Source organism: Gossypium raimondii, chromosome 3, assembly GCF_025698545.1.
Source record: "Gossypium raimondii isolate GPD5lz chromosome 3, ASM2569854v1, whole genome shotgun sequence".
Classification (NCBI taxonomy): domain Eukaryota; kingdom Viridiplantae; phylum Streptophyta; class Magnoliopsida; order Malvales; family Malvaceae; genus Gossypium; species Gossypium raimondii.
The window spans coordinates 7,656,190-7,663,065 of record NC_068567.1 but is presented as its reverse complement, the minus strand read 5'-3'; the positions used below and the strand labels follow the sequence as shown (position 1 = coordinate 7,663,065).

At 35.8% G+C, this 6,876-nt stretch overlaps 1 long non-coding RNA gene across 1 annotated transcript; it reads right to left on the bottom strand.

The window, feature by feature from the left end:
• Positions 1-1,302: 1,302 nt before the first annotated feature.
• Positions 1,303-6,042, bottom strand: LOC128040009 (uncharacterized). The gene is made up of 3 exons (XR_008194663.1): positions 5,598-6,042; positions 5,115-5,476; positions 1,303-1,580 (listed from the first exon to the last, which is right to left on the bottom strand). It is a non-coding gene; the product is annotated as an uncharacterized LOC128040009 (long non-coding RNA).
• Positions 6,043-6,876: the final 834 nt, after the last annotated feature.

The window sequence follows — 6,876 nt, the reverse complement described above, 5'->3', positions numbered from 1 at the left end:
CATTTATATATTATATTTAAAAAAAATTGAATTAGGCTTTATTTGATAACATGTGGGAAAATTTTTTTTGAACAATTTCATTATAGGTTTTGATCATATTTGTTTTTTTGACACAATACTTAGAACTACTCATAACTTCTCCTCAACCCATAAATAGGAAGATAATGCGCTTTAACGCACTCGAACTCACATCTTCCTACATTGGTAATAATGTTCATGCCAATCGAGTTAAGACTCAATCGGCATTTGTGAAAAAATTAAATCAATTGAAATTTAATATTTTCAATGATTTATTTTTTTTACACATGTTTGGTAATAAAAATAAAAACAATCCAATAGAAATTTTTCTATAAAAGTGTGAAAATGATTAGATAAGAGCTATTTATCACTTAATGAAAATATTTTCAATTAATTCAATTTTATTTTGTGGTAATATTATATTATCCTATAAAATTTACTTTCAAAATTTAACTTTTATTTAAAATAAGGTAAAATATTTGAAAATTAAGGATAGAATGTAAAATATAATTTTTACAATTTAAAACTAATATTTACCAAACAATTTAGTTATAGCACGTAATTAATTTTAAGTGATATATCGAATAGATTTTTAACTTAAATTAAGTACTTAAACTTTCAATAACATTGTTGCTAGGAGGACGTGGGTTTGAGTGTACGAGTGTTTTTTTAGTTTATCAGTTAGTGTCATGAATTAAATAAACAATTCAATAAATTTACAAAATGTATAAAATATATTTATTATAAAATATGTGAGAATATATATTTAAAATTATGCAACTCATCTATTTTATTTAACAACAAATTCTTAATACTAATCTTAAAAGAAAACCCTTAAACTCTCTCTGCTCCCAAGAGTGCTTTGCTAATGAGTCCTAGAGATAGCAGTAACTGCTGCGGCTCGGGATGGATGCAAGCGGTGGTGATGACCGAGAGAGAAGGGATGAGATCTCTCTTCTTCCTGAAGAACTAGTTCAGTTATCTGTCAAAGGCTCGATGGTGGTTCCAAGTTCTAAACCTACATTGATATGTACGGTTTGGACAGAAAAGCTGTATAACACAGACAGCTTTAGGGCTCATATGAAAGGAATATGGAAAACAAGGAAAAAGTTTGAAATACAGGTGGCTGGTCAAAATTTATTCTTAATAATTTTTAAGATGGAAGACCATCTGGAACTGATTTTGGAAGGAAGACCTTGGCTTTTAGGAAAAGCTTAATTTTATTCGATGATTATTCCAAGCGGTGGAGAGGGACCGGATCGAGCTTATTTCATCCCCTTTTTGGATAAAAATTGAAACGTGTTTCCCCGAGATCGACAAGAAAGATCTATTGCATGCGATTGGTGGGACTTTTGGTGGGGTTCTCAGATCTGAAATTAGTGAAGAATTCTATCGACTCAGAATTAATTTGGATGTCCAGAAACCACTTAGAAGAGGTATTTTTGTCGTTGCTGATTATGTTAGTAAAGTATGGATCCACTTTAAGTATGAAAACCTGCCAATGTTCTGTTTTGGTTGTGGAAGAATGGGGCATGGGTTGAGTAATTGCACTCAGATATCACCTGCAAGGAAAATTAAAATTAGTGACAATCCTCCTTATTCGGTGGCATTAAAAGCAGAATCAAAATTAATTGGAAAAGAAAGTATGTGTTTCAACTTTTTGATGAAGCAGAAGGGGGTGCAAAGTTCTTATACTGGAAGGGAAAGTCAGAAGCCCAATGCTACAATATGTGCTGAGGAAGGCAAAACTGAGTTAGGGGGTTCACAGGAAAATTTTAGATTAAAGGAAGCGGGGGAGATACTAAAAGAACAGAATAATACTTCAGGATTAGGGGAAACTGAGAAGGTGTGTAAAATTATCAAAAAAAGAGTCAATTTCCAAACCAAGAGAAGAATGCAGACGGGTTACGAACACAAGCTGGCGAAACAATAATAAAAGATGAGAACTACACGAGGAAGAGGAAGTCCTTAGATGGAGTTTTTAAAAGCTGTTTTAGAGAAAGTGTTGACAGAGATGGAATTAAAAGAATGAAACAAGATATTCCAGAGGTTTATAATGAAGGTTCTTGATGATGATGATGAGACAATGATAAGCAACTAGGGTGCAAGAATTATTGAGATCGGCGTACGCCAACGAGCAAGTGACCGGACGCAATGAAAATCGTAAGCTGGAATGTTCATGGATTGGGGAGTCCACGAGCTGGAAGAAGACTGCGTTATTTTCTAAAGCAGCACAATCCCCAAGTGGTCTTCTTAATGGAGACTAAAGTTGATAAGCAAAAGATAGAAAAAGTTAGACGAAGCTGCGGTTTTATGAATGGAATTGATGTTGAGGCTGAAGGCTCAAAAGGAGGTTTATGCTTAGCTTGGAAAGGAGACTTGATAGTCAGCTTACGGAGTTTCTCTAAATCCCATATTGATGTTTTGGTTAAAGAGGAGAAGGTCAAAGAAGAGTGGAGATTTACAGGGTTCTATGGATCTCCCTATATTCATAATAAGAGTAATTCATGGGAACTTTTTATGAATTTGGGGCAAGATAAGAACTATTCTTGGCTGGTAAGCGGTGATTTTAATGAGATTATGTTTTCTTTTGAGAAATGTGGGGGCGCCCCAAGGGAAGAAAGCAGAATACAAATATTTCGGGACACATTAGAAAACTGTCAGTTGGAGGATTTGGGGTTTTCAGAAGTATAGTTTACATGGGAAAGGGGAAATTTGCCAGAAACAAATATTAGAGAAAGACTTGATAGGGGGTGATAAATGATAAGTGGAGGATCCTCTTTCCGGCAGGTAGGGTTAACCATCTTTCTCACACAATGTCGGATCATTGTCCAATCCTTATTACTACAGATGGCGATAATATTTACAAAGGCGATTCAAAGTTTAAATTTGAGGCGTGGTGGTTGATGGAAGAGACGTGTGAAATAACTTTCAGAAACTCTTGGGAGTCAGGAGCATGTACATTTGAAGAGAAACTTGGAAAACTACAAGCAGATTTATTAGTTTGGGCGAGAACAATTAAAAAAAGGAAGAGAAGGCTTAAAGAAAAAGTTAACAAAGCAGCTTGATATGTTAATGGGAGAAGAAAGGAATGATAATACGCTGGCAGAAATTATTGACACCAAGATCCATTTGAATATGGAAATTGACAAAGATGAAATTTATTGGGAACAAAGGGCAAGGGCGAATTGGCTTAAAGTAGGAGATAAGAACTCGGCCTTTTTTCATAGGTTTGCTACATACCGCAGACGTATTAATTCAATATCCAGGTTGGAAAAAGAAGAGGGAGGAGAGGCTAATGAAGAGAGTGAGATTAATGAAGTAGCTTCCTCTTATTTTCAGGAGCTCTTTACGACAAAAGAAGATGGGGACTGTTCATATCTTTTATCGGGAGTTGAAGAAAGTATTTCAACAGATATTAATAAAGATTTATTGTCAGCTTTTACAGCAGACGAGTTATACGCGGCACTCAAGGGAATGGGACCTACAAAAGCTCCAGGGCCTGACGGTTTCCCTGCTATTTTCTTTCAAAAATTCTGGCATATAGTAGGTGAGGAAACATCTAAATTCTGTCTGGATATCTTAAATAATGGTGCTACTTTCGGTAATTTTAATCATACGGATATTGTGTTGATCCCAAAAATTCTAAATCCCTCAAGCATTGTTAACTTTAGACCCATTAGCTTATGCTCGGTGATCTACAAAATGGTCGCAAAAACAATTGCCAACCGACTTCAAGTAGTTATTGGAAGATGTATTGATGCGACTCAAAGCGCGTTTGTTCTGGGAAGGTTAATAACTGATAATGTGCTTTTAGCTTATGAGATCTTACATATTTTGCGACAGAAGCACAGAGGGAAAAAATGATATATGACGGTTAAAGTTGATATGAGCAAAGCTTATGACAGGGTTGAGTGGGGATATCTGAAGAAAGTAATGTTACGAATGGGTTTCGCATCAGAATAGGTTAGGTTGGTTATGAATTGTGTTTCCACAACATCTTATGCAGTTAATATCAATGGAAGAAGTGGAAGAACCTTTTCACCGTCTAGAGGTTTGCGTCAAGGGGACCCTTTAAGCCATTTTCTTTTTCTGATTTGCAGTGAGGGATTATCATCTTTGATGAGAATGGCTTCGGTGGTCGGAAAACTAAAAGGTGCAAAAGCCAGTAGAAGAGGACCAGAAATTTCACACTTGCTTTTTGCTGATGATTGTATTTTGTTCGGTGAAGCATCAGATAGGGGTGCTAGGGTATTAAAGGATATTTTGGAAATATATGGAAAGTGTTCTGGGTAATGTGTTAACTTTAATAAGTCTACAATATTTTTTAGTACGAATACATCTGATGAGAAGAAGAAAAAAGTATCAGCAAAGTTGGGGATTATGACCTCTACAAACTTAGAACGATATTTGGGGCTTCCGAACATGGTTGGGCGTAGCAAGAAGGAATCTTTTCAGCAGTTAAAAGAGAAGATTGTTACTCGGATTGATGGGTGGAGTACTAGATTATTATCCCAATGAGGTAAAGAAGTCTTTATCAAATCAGTGTTACAGGCCATTCCAACCTATGCTATGTCGTGTTTTTTACTACCAAAGACTCTTTGTGGGGAATTTGAAAATATATTTGCTAAGTTTTGGTGACAGAAAGCACATAGAAGAAGAGGTATCCACTGGTGTCAGTGGAAATATCTATGTCGTCCTAAAGATGAGGGTGGTTTGGGTTTCAGAAATATGGCTCAATTTAATATCTCCCTTCTAGCTAAACAGGGGTGACGCATTTTGAATAACCCAGATTCTCTAGTTGCAAAAGTTTTAAAAGCAAAGTATTTTGCAAATATTGATTTTTTAGATTCCCATTTGGGGAATAATGCTTCGTATACATGGAAGAGTATTTGGGCTACTAAGGGTGTCTTAGCTAAGGGATTATGCTGGAGGGTGGGTAAAGGTACAAATATCTCGATTAATCATGATTATTGGATTCCAGGTTTATTGCGAGATGAATTACCAGCTTTAACTTCGAATTTGAATGCTAGTAAAGTTGCGGATTTAATTGAATCAAGCAGTAGAACATGGAAACAAGAGTTGATAGAGTATACCTTTCCGGAGGATGTTGCTGAGAAGATTCTTAGTATTCAGCTGGCAGAAAAACCACACGATGATTTCCAAGTCTAGAGTGCTGAAGCGTCGGGTGAGTTCACAGTCAGGAGCGCCTATAAACTATTGTAAAACACTGAAAATAATCCTAGAGCTTATGCTTTACAAGATGACTATAAGGACTTCTACAGGAAGCTATGGCTTCTTGATCTTCCTTCAAAAATAAAAATTACAGTTTGGAAGATCTCTTGGAATTTCCTAGCAACTCGGGTTAATATGCTTCTTAGAAGACTAACAAACTTTTCAGTGTGTCCTCGGTGTGGATCTGGATCTAAATCTATGGACCACCTTTTTCGTGAATGCCCTGTTACAATTTCAGTGTGGAAAGAGTTATCATTTTATAAGTATATGCAAGAAAATCAGTTGGGGTTTCTTCAGTGGTTAATCTGGGTTTTTAAACAAAGCTCGGCATTTCAGTGTCGGACCTTCTGTGTTGCTGTATGGGCCATCTGGGGTGATAGGAATAACAGACTGCATAATAAAGGGAGTAAATCTGGAAAAGACATAGGAAGATTTGTTAACAGATACATTTCAGAGTTAGAATCGGTTGGTCAAAATAGTAGACAAACTCCATTTACTGTTACAAAATGGAAAAAACCAGAGGATAACTTTGTCAAAATCAATTTTGATGCAGCATATGAAAAAGGACAGAATAAAGCGGCTATCGGAGTTGTAGCCAGAGACAAAGAGGGTTTAGTTCTCTTATCTTGTTCGGAGGTTCATCAAAGGGTCTCCTCAGCTTTTGGAGCGGAAGCAATGGCGTGCCGGAAAGCTCTCCAAATCGGCGTTCACAAACAGTGGGAAAGAGTTATTATCGAAGGAGACTCTTTATCAATAATAAAAAAGTGCAAAGCAAAAAGCCCAGATAAATCAATGGTGAGTGAATTTATCCATGACATCCATCAGCTTTCGTTTTATTTTAAAAAATGCAAGTTTGAGCATATTCCTAAATTAACAAATAGCCTAGCGCATATTTTTTATATGAAGCGAATAAGCGAAGCAGAGGGATTACACGGCCTGGACGAGTCCCTGATGGTGCAAAATTTCAAGCAGAAAATGAAAGGCTGAGAGAACCAGATTGAAACGGGGAAAGGGAGAATTAGAAGGAAGGAAATGGTGAAGAGCAGATATCAAAGTGACTTTTCAAAGCTCTTGGGTGGTTCAAAACGTCTTGAAGAAGGAAACAGGTGAAGAGACAGGACGTTTAATAGCTTTTGAAACTGATTGGGCAGGTGGAGCGGCTGAATTAATGTTTTGCAGTTTTTGTTTCCTTTTTTCTTTTCCTAGGTGATTAGGTTTCCTTTTATTTATGCTTCTGCTTGTCTTCCGTTTGGCCTGGTCTGGTTACTGGGCTTGCTCTATTTTATGTTTATAAAACTTATATGTTTATTACTAGTTTAAATAAAGCCCAATCTGAGTATTATTTCAAAAAAAAAAACAAATTCTTAAATATTTACTTCCCATTATTTATTTTATAGTTTAATTTTTTGACTTGAGACATTTGATTTTAATTTGAAGAATGCATTTCGCATGCGTCAAAATCTAGTTACTATTACACCAAACCAAATTACCAATACCACCCCACTTTGAATTCAAACTGAACGCTACACTTTTCTTCATGTTACTAGTCAATTCGAAAATGACTTCAATGTCATATTTTAAAATTATATATTATTACAGCACCATTTTATAAAAAATACTACT